We start from the raw sequence: 13,604 nt of genomic DNA on the forward strand, positions 1-13,604 counted from the left end.
TCATTATATGTCAGTGTAAATAACATAATCTGCATGAAAATAGTATTTTCCAAAATGAAAAATTAATGAGAAGAGTAGCATTGTTTTACATATTTGAAAATGTAAATTATAAATTAATTTTATAGCATCAGCAAAATGTCAACAAAGCTGTTCCAAGATAAACCATGAAATTCCAAAAAGTTACTCAATATTTTGAATATTTTAGCATCACTTGTATTTTTTTGGAAAGCATTTGCATAAAGGAAAGTTTTTGATGATCATTGGTGCTGATACCAAAATTACAAGTAAAACAGCAGATCCAATAATGTCTACAAATTCATCCATTTGTAAGGTAAAATTATACGAATTCATTCTACAAATGATATATTAGCTGAGTCTTCATGTTTGTAGTAATTTCTTTAAATCATACATCACATAGCTTCTAGAAAACTCCACTGTGCACTCCTGAGAGAATGAGAGTGAAAGGGGTAATTAATTATCCTAAAATTATTATAAAATATTTTTGATCCTGCTTACCAATTGCTTTATTAAAGCCTGGGAAAAAACGGTATCCTGACACTGGAATTTCTCCATATAGATAAACTCATGGGATTAAATATATATGTATACATACATACATACACATATATATCCATATATATGTATATGATATAAATATATATGGATATATATGTGTATATCCATATCCACACAATATGTATATGCACATATATTTAGCAAACCAATAAAATGATCAAAAGAAAATTAACGCCTCAAAATTACTAGAAGATACAGTGATATATAGATATAGATTTCTGATATAGAAAGATGCATTTTTATAACACTGAGGGTTTTGTATTTTCATATTACTTTATTTTGATGAAATGACATGGTTTGTCTGTAATATATTTTTTTAGTCACCATGGTATTGAAAATATTTTAATTTTGAGGACTTTATAGTAGGGTTTGACTTTTGTAAGATAGTCTTTTTAAAAATAAGATTATAAAACAGGTTGATTTAAAGGCACATTATAATTAGCTGCTGAATATCTTAAAAGAATATTCTCTATGAATCACACTGCTCACTTTGTGTCATTCTCCATTCCAAACTGCCAGCTTAATTTCTCCCCATTTTTCACCAAAAGAATCTTTTTTTTTTTTTTTTTTTATGCCAATAAGGTAACTCCTGAGATGTAGTTGTCATGAAACAGGCACATCTTTGTGAGAAAATGAATTATAAATAGTTTTGCTTAAAACTCTGAAATAATCTGGAGATGTGATTATTCGATATGGAGGTAGCTGAGGAATTCTTTGTGACAAATAATTGAAAAAGTAATTCCCAGTCTGAGTAGATATTTAGTCCTCTGACAAACATTTATAATCCAAATGGAGAAATTCTAGGAAAGGTTGAGTGACTGGATAATAGTGCAAGGCGATAATAAATGTTATTAGTCAATGATATCTTTAGGAAACTTAGAAGAAATGATCAGCAGGATGATTTCAGAAAGGCCTGGTGATCCAAGGCCTTGAGGAACTGATGCTAATTGAAGTGAGTAGAACCAAGAACACATTATTTTAAAACACAGCAACAAGAAGATTATGTGGTGATCAATTCTGATGAACATGGCTCTCTTTCAACACCTTTTATGTTGTTGTTTGCTTTCTTTTCATTTTCTTTCTCATTTTATACTTTTCTTTTCTTTTTTTTCCCCCTGAGGCTGGGGTTAAGTGACTTGCCCAAGGTCACACAGCTAGGAAGTGTTAAATGTCTGAGACCAGATTTGAACTCAGGTCCTCCTGAATTCAGGGCTGATGCTCTATCCATTGTGCCACCTAGCTGCCCCCTTATACTTTTCTTTGATCTGATTTTTATTGTACAACATGATAATTGTGACAATATATAGAGAAGAATTGCACATATATAATATATATTGGATTACTTGCTGTCTAAGGGAGAGGGTGGAGAAAAAAGGAAGTCAAAATTTAAAATACAAGGTTTTGCAAGGGTAAATGTTGAAAACTATGCATATATTTTCTAAATAAAAAAAAGTTAAAAAAGAAAAATTAGAATATCTTTCAAAGTATCAAATGCTTTAAAATACATTTGTTTGTGGCTGATACTTGCTTTAAGAAAGTGTTTAAGATCCTTCATATAATTGACAGGGTATATGATAGAATTCTTGAAACAAATTAATTTATTTGTCTACCAGTTTGCAGTTTACAAATTTCTTTTTTTCTTCCCCTTTCTTTCTTTCTTTTTTGCTAAGGTTAAGTGACTTGCCTAGGGTCACACAGCTAGGAAGTGTTAAGTTTCTGAGGTCAGATTTGAACTCAGGTCCTCCTGACTTCAGGTCTTGTGCTCTATCCACTGCACCACCTAGTTGCCCCTACAAATTTCTTTCTTGATAACTGTTAGGATTCTTAGAAGGTACTAAGTCAGTGGAATTGATAGAGACAATATTTATCAAATTTAGTATGGTTCAGTATGATTGATTTAATCCTACAAGGAGATGTTATGGGCCGGCACTTTAAACAAGGTACTAAGTGGAATTGAGGAGACACTGGTTAAATCTAGTTTAGTGTTGATTTAATCTTACAACAAATAACGGTTTCCTAGTGTGGAACATATAAGTAGGAGCTCTCAGGGCCAAAAGGACAAGCACACTAGAAACTCTCGGAGGCTGAGACAGATTCATTCCATCTTCCTCTTTTGCTGTGGAAACCTGACCCCAGAGAAGATTTAATTTTGGAGAATATTACATTTTAACACTCCTGTAAAAAATAGCTAAAGCAAAAAATTCTTATGCTTATCATGAATAATGTCCAACAGAGTCAAAATAGAAGGGAAATTTCCTCTAAATGGTGAAATACTCTAGGTACTTCTGATTGAGAGTGAAATTGCATCTAATTGAGGGTGATAGTTATGCTAAAGAGTTCGGTACAAGAACAAAAAATGGATGAAAATGCCAGTTATATAGTCTATGATATGTAGTTCATTGGACAAACCATAAAATTAATTTATCAGTACATATATCCTACAGAAAAACTGTATGAGAACAATGAACTAAGTCTAGAATTAAAGAAAAGAGGAATATGTCAGTTTTATTTGTGAAATTATACAATATATATAATGACATAAAACTTCTTCCTGAGACAAATGTTGGTAATTTTTCTTTTTTTTTTTTTCATTTAATATTATTTTAGTATTTTCCAGTTACAAGCAAGGATACTTTTTAACATTCATTTTTGTAAGATTTTGAATTCCAAATTTTTCTACCTCTCTTTCTTCTCCCCCCCCCTTTCCCAAGACAGTAAGCAATCAGGTATATGGTATACACATACAACAATGTTAAACATATTTCTGTATTAGTCATGTTGTGAAAGAAGAATCAGAACAAAAGAGAAAAAACAGGAGAAAGAAAAAAACTTCAATCTGCATTCAGTCTCTATAGTTCTTTCCCTGGGTATTGATGACATTTTCTACCACAGATCTTTTGGAATTGTCTTGCTTCACTGTATTGCTAAGAAGAGCTAAGTCTATCAGAGTTAATCATCACACAGTATTGCTGTTACTGTGTACAGTGTTTTCCTGGTTCTGCTCATTTCACTCAGTATCAATTTTCTAAAATATGCCTGCTTATCATTTCTTATGGAACAATAGTATTTCATCACATTCAATAGCATGGCTTATTCATCCATTCCTTAATTGATGGGTGTCCTCTCAAGTTTCAATTCTTTATACTACAAAAAGAAATGCTATAAATATTTTTGTACCACTGAGTATTTTCCCCGTTTTTATAATCTTTTTTGGAAACAGACCTAATAGTGGCATTGCTGTATCAAAAGATATGCACAGGTTTATAGCTCTTTGGGCATAGGACCAAATTGTTCTCCAAAATTGTTGAAGCAGTTCACAACTTCAGCAATAATGTGTACTCATAAGCAACTGATATTTTTTCCTGATTATTTAGATCTGACTTTGTTTGTAGGAAGTGTTTTGTAGTTGGGTTCACATAGTTCCTGGTTTGTCTTGGAAGAGAGTTGTCCAAATATTTAAAATTGTCTACAGCTATTTTAAATAGAATTTCTCTTTTTATCTGTTGCTGCTTGGCTTTACTAGTAACTTATAGAAATACTAATGGTTTATGTGAGTTTATTTCATATTCTACAACTTTGCTAAAGTTGTTAATTGTTTCTTGTAATGTGTTGGTTGATTCTCTAAGTATACAATACTTAACACTTGCATGCATACCATGCAAAGTTGATAATTTTGTTTCTTCATTGCCTATTCTAATTCCTTCCATTTTTTTTCTTCTCTTATTGCTAATGCTAATATTCTAATACAATATTGAACAATAGTGGTGATAATGGGCATTCTTGTTTCACCCCCTGATAATATTGTGGAGATTTCTAGCTTATCCCTATTACATATAATGCTTGCTGTTGATTTTACATACATGATGCATATCATTTTAGGAAAAATCTCATATATTCCTATCTCACGAGTGTTTTTAAGAGGAATTGGTGCTATATTTTGTCAAATATTTTATCTCTTTAGATAGTCATGTGATTTGTTAGTTTTGTTTTGTTATTGTCAGTTACACTGAAAGTTTCCTAATATTGAACCAGCCTGAAATTCCCTGTGTAAATGACATCTCATCAAAGCATATGATCCTGGTAATGTATTGCTGTAATCTTCCCAGTCCTTTACTTAAAGCTTTTGCTTTAAGTCTAAGTCTAAGTCTAAGTCAGAAAAACTGATCTAGAGTTTTCTTTCTATGTTTTAGCTCTTCCTGATTTCGATTTCAGGACCATATTTGGTGTTTGTCAGGGATTTGGAAGAACTATTTTTTATTTATTTTCCCAAATAATTTATGTAGTACTAAAATTAATTGTTCTTTAAATGTTTGGTAAAATTCAATTATAATTCCATCTGGCCCTGAATATTTTTTTCTTGAGGATTTCATGGACTCTTTTTTGAATTTCTTTTCTAAAATTGGGTTATTTAAATATTTTATTTCCTCTGCTATTAATCTGGGAAATTTAGATTTTTGTGAATTTTCACTGTAAGATTTATTGACATATAGTTGGGCAAAATACCTACTAATTATAGCTTTAATTTCTTCTTCATTGATGATGAATTCATCTTTTTCATTTTTGATGTTGGTGATTTGTTTCTGTTTTTCCTTTTTTTGTAATAAAATTAGCCAAAGGCTTTCCAATTTTATTCTTTTTTTTTCATTACAATTCATCATTAAGTTTCTTTTTTTTTTTTTCCCCTGAGGCTGGGGTTAAGTGATTTGCCCAGGGTCACACAGCTAGGAAGTGTTAAGTGTCTGAGACCAGATTTGAACTTGGGTCCTCCTGAATTCAGGGCTGGTGCTCTATCCATTGCACCACCTAGCTGCCCCCATCATTAACTTTATTAGTTCAAAAGGCTGCTTACTTTCAATTTAATTCATTTCCTTTGATTTTTAAGAATTTCTAATTTAGTATTTAATTGGGGAGTGTTTTTTGTTTGGTTTGGTTTGGTTTTTCGTGAGGAGATTGGGGTTAAGTGATTTCCCTAGGGTTACATAGCTAAAAAGTACTGTGTATGAGGCCAATTTTGAACTCAGGTCCTTTGACTTCAGGGCCAGTGCTCTATCCACTGCATCATCTAGTTTCCCCAAATTTAAGGTTTTTAATTTGTTCTTTTTTATTGTTTCTTTTTTTTTTTTTAATTTGAATGTTGAGTTCATTGATCTCCTTTTTCTCCATTTTATTCATGCATGCATTCAGAAATATAAAATTTCCCTTAAGAAATACTTTGGCTGTATTCTATAAGTTTTGCTATAATTTGTTATTTGATCCACTCATTCTTTAGGCTTATATTATTTAGTTTCCAATTAATTTTTGCATTATCTTTCTATGGCCATTTATTACATATAATCTTATGGGATAATTATTCATATATTTTTCTTATAAATAACATATTGTAAAATTCTAATTTTTAATCCATTCTGCTGCTTCCATTTTATGGCAGAATTCATCCCAATCTCACTCACAATTATGATTATTAAGTATACATTTTCCTCTATCCTGTTTTTCCCCATTTGTACGTTTCTTTATCTTTTTCCCCCATCCCTCTTCACCTGACTTCCACTATCCTCAATCAGGCCTCTCTTCTATCTGTCCCCTTTCTTTTCCCTTTTTTCTTTTATTTCTGCCTTTCCTTCTATCCGCTTCCTGCCCTTCATTTTTCTTCCCCATTTCCCCTCCTACTTAAGATAAATTTCTCTACTCAACTAAGTGTGTGTTATTTCCACTTTGAGCCAAATCTGATGAGAATTGGATTCAATGTTTACCCCCCTCTCTCCTTTCCTGTGTAATACTTTTTTTTGCACCTCTTCATGAGATATAATTTGCCCTATTCAATCTCCCTTTTTTCTTCTTCCAGTGCAATCCTTTTATTCACTACTTAATATTTTTATATAATTACATTAAAGTCATATTATACCCATGGTGTCTGTTTATGTATACTTCTTTTAACTATCCTCATAGAGATACAGTTGTGAAGAGTTTTAAGTATCATCTTCCCACATAGGGATGTAAACAGTTTAATCTTATTGAATAACCTGTTATTTTTCTTTTTTATTTACTTTTTAATGCTTCTCTGACTCTTATATTTGAAACACGAAGAGTGGAGGAATATTGAATTTCTTTTTCATTGAATATCCATCTTTGCTCTTGAAATATTATACTTAACGTACTCCTAACAGCATATGCCAAGATAAGGTCAAAACAGGTTCATTATCTAGATATAAAGAATGATATTAAAAGCAAACTAAAAGAACATAGGATAATTTACCTCTCATATATGTGTGGAGGAGGAAGGAATTTGTGACCAAAGAAGAATTGGAGATCATTATTGATCACAAAATAGACAATTTTGATTATATTAAGTTAAAAAGTTTTTGTACAAACAAAACTAATGCAGGCAAGATAAAAATGGAAGCAATAAACTGAGAAAACATTTTTACAACCAAAGGGCCTCATTTCTAACATCTACAGAGAACTGACTCAAAATAATAATAGTTCAAGTCATTCTCCAATTGATAAATGGTCAAAGGATAGGAACAGACAATTTTCAGATGAAGAAATTGAAATTATTTCTAGTCATCTAAAAAGGTGCTCCAAATCACTATTGATCAGAGAAATGCAAGTTAAGACAACTCTGAGATAGCACTACATACCTCTCAGGCTGACTAAGATGACAGGAAAAGGTAATGATAAATGTTGGATGGGATGTGGAAAACTGGAACACTGATACATTTGAACAGATTCAACGATTCTGGAGAGCAATTAGGAACTATGCTCAAAAAGTTATCAAACTATGCATAACTTTTGATTCAGCAATGTTTCTACTGGGCTTATTTCACAAAGAGATCTTAAAGGAAAGAAAGGGACCCACATGTGGAAAAATGTTTGTAGCAGCCCTTTTTGTAGTGGCAAGAAACTGGGAACTGAATGGATACCCATCAATTGGAAAAGGGCTGAAAAAATTATGGTATATGAATGCTACAGAGAGGCCTGAAGAGACTTACATGAACTGATGCTAAGTATAATGAGAAGAACCAGGAGATCATTATACATATCAATTCTGATGGACATGGCTCTCTTCAACAATGTGATAATTGAAACTGGTTCCATATACCAAATATTTAAAGAACAATTAGCTCCAATGTTATATAAACTATTTGAAAAAATAGGGAATGAAGGAATCCTACCAAACTCCTTTTATGACACAGACATGGTACTGATACCTAAACCAGGTAGATCAAAAACTGAGAAAGAAAACTATAGACCAATTTCCTTAATGAATATTGATGCTAAAATCTTAAATAAGATATTAGCAAAAAGAATTCAGAAAATCATCCCCAGGATAATACACTATGATCAAGTAGGATTTATACCAGGAATGCAGGGCTGGTTTAATATTAGGAAAACTTTAGTATAATTGACCATATTAATAATAAAATTAATAAAAACCATATGATCATCTCAATAGATGCAGAAAAAGCATTTGACAAAATCCAACATCCATTCCTACTAAAAACGCTTGAGAGTATAGGAATAAATGGACTATTCCTTAGAATAATCAGGAGCATATATTTACAACCGTCAGTAAGCATAATATGCAATGGAGATAACCTGGAACCTTTCCCAGTAAGATCAGGAGTGAAACAAGGTTGCCCACTATCACCATTACTATTCAATATAGTACTAGAAATGCTAGCCTCGGCAATAAGAGTCAAGAAAGAGATTCAAGGAATTAGAGTAGGAAATGAGGAAATCAAACTATCACTCTTTGCAGATGACATGACGGTATACTTAGAGAACCCCAAAGACTCTGCTAAAAAGCTATTCGAAATAATTCAGAATTTTAGCAACGTGACAGGATACAAAATAAATCCACATAAATCCTCAGCATTTTTATATGTTACCAACAAAATGCAACAGCAAGAGATACAAAGAGAAATTCCATTCAAAATAATGGTCGATAGTATAAAATATTTGGGAATCCATCTACCAAAGAAAATTCAGGAATTATATAAGTAAAATTACAAAACACTTGCCACAAAAATAAAGTCAGATTTAAATAATTAGAAAAACATTCAGTGCTCTTGGATAGGCCGAGCGAATATAATAAAGATGACAATACTCCCCAAACTAATCTATTTATTTAGTGCTATACCAATCAGATTCCCAGGAAACTATTTTAATGACCTAGAAAAAATAACAACAAAATTCATATGGAAGAATAAAAGGTCGAGAATTGCAAGGAAACTAATGAAAAAAAAGTCAGATGAAGGTAGTCTAGGTGTACTTGATCTAAAGCTATATTATATAGCAGCAGCAACCAAAACCATTTGGTATTGGCTAAAAAATAGACCAGTCGATCAGTGGAAGAGATTAGGTACAAAGGACATAAAAGGGTGCATCTATAGCAATCTAGTCTTTGACAAACCCAAAGATACCAACATTAGGGATACAAATTCATTATTTGAAAAAAAAAAACTGTTGGGAAAACTGGAAATTAATATGGCAGAAATTAGATATGGATCCACACTTAACACCATATACCAAGATAAGATCAAAATGGATCCAAGATTTAGGCATAAAGAATGAGATCATAAATAGATTAGAGGAACAGAGAATAGTCTACCTTTCAGACCTGTGGAGGAGGAAGGAATTTATGACCAGAGGAGAACTAGAGATCATTACTGATCACAAAATAGAAGATTTTGATTACATCAAACTAAAAAGTTTCTGTACAAACAATACTAATGCAAACAAGATTAGAAGGGAAGTAACAAATTGGGAAAATATTTTTACAGTTAAAGGCTCTGATAAAGGTCTCTTTCCAAAATATATAGAGAACTGACCATAATTTATAAGAAATCAAACCATTCTCCAATTGATAAATGGTCAAAGGATATGAACAGACAATTCTCAGATGATGAAATTGAAATTATATCCACTCACATGAAAGAGTGTTCCAAATCACTACTGATCAGAGAAATGCAAATTAAGACAACTCTGAGATACCACTACATACCTGTCAGATTGGCTAAGATGACAGGAACAAATAATGATAAATGTTGGAGGGGATGTGGGAAAACTGGGACACTGATACATTGTTGGTCGAGTTGTGAAAGAATCCAACCATTCTGGAGAGCAATTTGGAACTATGCCCAAAAAGTTATCAAGCTGTGCATACCCTTTGATCCAGCATTGCTGCTATTGGACTTATATCCCAAAGAAATACTAAAGAGGGGAAAGGGACCTGTATGTGCTAAAATGTTTGTGGCAATTCTTTTTGTAATGGCTAGAAATTGGAAGATGAATGGATGTCTATCAATTGGAGAATGGTTGGGTAAATTATGGTATATGAAGGTTATGGAATATTACTGATCTATAAGAAATGACCAGCAGGACGAATACAGAGAGGTTTGGAAAGACTTACATCAACTAATGCTGAGTGAAATTAATAGAACGAATAGAATGCTGTATGAAGATATATTCTGATGGAAGTGGATATCTTCAAATTAAAGAAGATCCAACTCACTTCCAGTTGATCAATGATGGACAGAAACAACTACACCCAGAGAAGGAACACTGGGAAGTGAATGTAAATTGTTAGCACTACTGTCTATCTACCCAGTTTACTTATACCTTCAGAATCTAATACTTAATGTGCAACAAGAAAATTGGATTTACACACATATATTGGATCTAGGTTATATCGTAAGACATGTAAAATGTATGGGATTGCCTGTCATCAAGGGGAGGGAGTAGAGGGAGGGAGGGGATAATTTGGAAAAATGATTACAAGGGATAATGTTATAAAAAAATTACTCATGCATATATACTGTCAAAAAATTTATAATAAAGTGACTTTGTTTTCAATTAAAATAATAATAAAAAAAAAAGAAACCAGTTCCATTTTGTTCAGTGATTAAAAGAACTATTTATACCTGGAAAGAGGACTGTGGGAACTAAGTGTGATTCACAACATAGTATTTTCACTCTTTTTGTTGTTGATTGCTTGCATTTTATTTTGCTTCTCTTTTTTTTTTTCTTGTGTGACACAATAATTGTCTAAATATATACACATATATTGGATTTAACATAATATTTCTAACCATGTTTAACATATAATCAATTACTTGCCATCTAGGGAAGGGCAGGGGGAAGGGGGGAAATTGGAACACAGGGTTTTTGCCAGGGCTAATGTTGAAGAATTGTCCAAGCATATGGTTTGAAAAATAAAAAAAGTTTTAATTAAAAAAATATTACATCCAGTTTCATTGGGTGGTTGATTCTTGTTTGTAATGTTTTTTTTTTTTTGCTTTTTTATAACATCATATTCTAAGGCCCCCAACTTTTTAATGTCCAAGCTGCTAAGTCCTGGATAATTCTAACTGTACCTCCTTGATATTTACATTGTTTCTTTTTAGCTACCTGCAATAGTTCAATATTTTCAACTTGACCTGATAATTCTGGAATTTGGATACAATATACAAAGAATATTTCATTTTGGAATTTCTTTCAGATGATGAGTAGCAGATTTTTTTTCCCCCTAAGGCAATTGAGATTAAGTGACTTGTCCAGGGTCACACGGCCAGGAAGTATTAAGTGTCTGAGATCAGATTTGAACTTAAGTCCTTCTAACTTCAAAATTGGTACTCTATCCACAACATCAATTTGCTGCCCCGTAGTGGAGTTTTCTGATTACTATTTTGTTCTTTTCTTTAAGGATGTCATGGTAATTTTTCTTGATAATTTCTTGAAAAATGTTGCCCAGGATTTTTTTGGTCATGACTTTCAGGTAGTACAATAATTTTTAAATTCTCTCTCCTCAGAAGGAGTTTGTGTCCAAGGGAGAACTAGAGACCATTATTGATTACAAAATAGAAAATTTTGATTACACCAAATTAAAAAGTTTCTGCACAAGCAAAACTAATGCAAACAAGATTAGAAGGGAAGTAACAAATTGGGAAAACATTTTTACAATTAAAGGTTTTGATAAAGTCCTCATCTCCAAAATATACAGAGAATTGACTTTAATTTATAAGAAATCAAGCCATTCTCCAATTGATAAATGGTCAAAGGATATGAACAGACAATTTTCAGATGATGAAATTGAAACTATTTCCACTCATATGAAAGAGTGTTCCAAATCACTATTGATCAGAGAAATGCAAATTAAGACAACTCTGAGATACTACTATACACCTGTCAGATTGGCTAAGATGACAGGAACAAATAACGATGAATGTTGGAGGGGCTGTGGGAAAACTGAGACACTGATGCATTATTGGTGGAGTTGTGAAAGAATCCAACCATTCTGGAGAGCAATCTGGAATTATGCCCAAAAAGTTATCAAAATGTGCTTACCCTTTGACCCAGTTATACTATTACTGGGCTTATATCCCAAGGAAATAATAAAAAAGGGAAAGGGACCTGTATGTGCCAAAATGTTTGTGGCAGCCCTTTTCATAATGGCTAGAAACTGGAAAATGAATGGATGTCCATCAATTGGAGGATGGTTGGGTAAATTATGGTATATGAATGTTATGGAATATTATTGTTCTGTAAGAAATGAGCAACAGGAGGAATACAAAGAGGCTTGGAGAGACATCAACTGATGCTGAGTGAAACGAGCAGAACTAGGGGATCATTATACACTTCAACAATGATACTGTATGAGGTTATATTTTGACGGAAGTGGATATCTTCAATGTAGAGAAGAGCTAATCCAATTCCAATTGATCAATGATGGACAGAATCAGCTACATCCAGAAAAGGAACACTGGGAAATGAGTGTAAACTGTGAGCATTATTTTTGTTTTGTTTTGTTTTGTTTTTCTTCCCAGATTATTTTTACCTTCTGAATACAATCCTTCCTTTGCAACAACAACAACAACAACAAAATTCGGTTCTGCACATATATATTGTACCTAGGATATACTATAAGATATTTAATATGTATGGGAATGCCTGCCATCTAGGGGAGGGGTTAGAGGGAAGGAGGGGAAAAATTCAGAACAGAAGGGAGTACAAGGGATAATGTTGTAAAACAAAAAATTACCTATGCATATGTACTGTCAAAGAAAATGTTATAATTATAAAAATTAATAAAAAATAAAAGATATTAAAAAATAAATTCTCTCTCCTCGATCTATTTTCCAAGTCACTTCTTTTCTAATGAGATATTTTAAATTTTCTTGTTATGTTTTCTTTCTTTTGATTTTGTTTGACTGATTCTTGATGTCTTATACAGTCATTAGGTTCCACTTTTCCAATTATAACAGATCTCTGTGGCTATGATTCTTTGTTACATTCCCCACTAGTGTCTTAGTTCCACCCATCTGTTCATTTTTTAAAAGCTTTTTTATTTACAAAACATATGTATGAGTAATTTTTCCACATTGATCCTTACAAAACCCAAAACCTTTGCTCCAAATTTTCCCCTCCTTCCCCCACCTCCTCCTCTTACTGGTAGGTAGTCCAATACATGTTAAATATATTTAAATTCATGTTAAATCCAATATATGTATACATATTTATACAGTTATCTTGCTGCACAAGAAAAATCATATCAAGAAGGAAGAAAAAAAATGATAAAGAAAACAAAATGCAAGCAAACAACAACAGAGAGAGTGAAAATGTTATGTTGTGGTCCACACTCAATTCCCATGGGTTTTCTCTCTGAGTGTAGATGGCTCTCTTCATCCCTGAACAAGTGGAACTAGTTTGAATCATCTCATTGTTGAAGAGAGTCAGTCCATCAGAACTGATCATCATATAATTATGTTGTTGCCGTCTATAATGATCTCTTGGTTCTGCTTATTTCACTTAGCATCAGTTCATATGTCTCTCCAGACCTCTCTGAAATCATCCTGCTAGTTGGTGCTTACAAAAAATAATATTCTATAACATTCATAAATCATAATTTATTCAGCCATTCTCCCATTGATGGGCATACACTCAGCTTCCAGTTTCTTGCCACCACAAAAAGGGCTGTCACAAACATTTTTGCACATGTGAGTCCCTTTCCTTCCTTTAAGATCTCTTTG

The sequence above is a fragment of the Sminthopsis crassicaudata genome, chromosome 3 (assembly GCF_048593235.1).
Source record: "Sminthopsis crassicaudata isolate SCR6 chromosome 3, ASM4859323v1, whole genome shotgun sequence".
Classification (NCBI taxonomy): Eukaryota; Metazoa; Chordata; class Mammalia; order Dasyuromorphia; family Dasyuridae; genus Sminthopsis; species Sminthopsis crassicaudata.